Below are 1,530 nucleotides of genomic sequence, written 5' to 3'. Positions count from 1 at the left end.
CAAACAGACACTCAAGGGATTGGATTCAATGAATTGGACTCTTTCATCGAATCAAAGAAATCCACCCTTGAATCACCACTTTCAAACTTGGATGCATTCAAAAACCTGACTTTACTCCAAAACCAAAAGCAAATTTTAAAAGAGTTAAAGTCGATGGAAAAACTGTCGTTTCAAGACAGGATTTTGAAATGTGGTATACGAGAACAGTACAAGTAAGAATTTTGATGAAAGAAATGACACCTTTAAATCAGAAACCGATGGAAACCCTATGGTTAAACCAGAATCTCTGATTGTCAATTCCACTCCATCAGCAAGTACCGTTGATGAAAAAGAGAATTCTAATGAGGAAACATCAGCTGATGAATCGATGAACCATTCAAGTAAAATTGAAAGTTCATCAAAGTCAGAGTCGATGAAACCTCAAGCAGATCACTCTAAATCATCAACCTCTGAACCCACATCTTCCACTTCAATCCATGCTAATTTTGATTTTGAGAAATCAACAAGAGACTTTCTCGATTGTGAATCCGAAGAAGAGATAATTTGTGAATCACCAAAGATCATTGAGAGTAAAAAGCCTCAAAACTTAAAACCCTCAATGAAATATGGTATTCCTTCATCGATGAAATCTTCAAACAAAGGAAAGGAAAACTGAAAGATAGCAAATCTGCCAAAGATAACTCACAAGGCCCTAGTACATCTTTCAAGTTCATCAACTTTACTCGTGAGCAAAAACAGAAGTGGCCTACCTCTGAGAAAACTAACCACCACTTTTCCTCTCATTCAGCTGAAGAAAGGCAGACCTTCCTCAGGAGAAAAGAAGTAAAGCCAAAGACCTCTTGAAATAAAAAATCTGAACTAGATAGGAAGTTTGTAAAAACAACCGATGCTAGGACAAGATTTACACCTAGATTTACTTCTTTGTTTCCATCGAATAAAAAGAATGTTAGACATACAAATCCAAAGCATCATCATTGTCAATGTTTAACTCTTTTACGAAACCTGAGGAATCACATGTTGACATATCACTATCCCTTCTCCCAACACGTTTATCGATATAAAGTTAGAACCAATGAAAACGTGAAAAAGCCCAAACCCAAGGACAAGGGAAATTCAAATAAACCCAAGCCTGCAAAGGCTAAGGGCGATGAAAAGAGTGTGAAATCCCGTACTAACAAACGAGGACCCATTATGAAATGGGTACCTAAATCCCCTTAATTTTTCTTGCAGGACCAGCATGTGCAACCATGGTACATGGACTCAGGTTGCTCCAGGCACATGACTGGTGACATAAGTCAGCTGACCTCCTTCATCGAAAAATATGGAGGCTCTGTGACTTTTGAAGACAACAGCAAGGGTACTATCAAGGGATATGGCACTCTCATCAAAGGCAACATCTCCATCAGCAAAGTGGCTTATGTCGAAAGATTGAAGCACAACCTTTTAAGCATAAGCCAGTTCTGCGACAAGGGTCTTGAAGTCAGGTTTCGCAAAGGTTTCTGCATCATAGAAACAAAGCCCGGTCACACA

The sequence above is a fragment of the Cynara cardunculus genome, unplaced genomic scaffold (assembly GCF_001531365.2).
Source record: "Cynara cardunculus var. scolymus isolate 2C unplaced genomic scaffold, CcrdV1 Un_Scaffold_2508, whole genome shotgun sequence".
Classification (NCBI taxonomy): domain Eukaryota; kingdom Viridiplantae; phylum Streptophyta; class Magnoliopsida; order Asterales; family Asteraceae; genus Cynara; species Cynara cardunculus.
The sequence above is the reverse complement of the archived record's forward strand: the minus strand, read 5'-3'. Positions refer to the sequence as shown.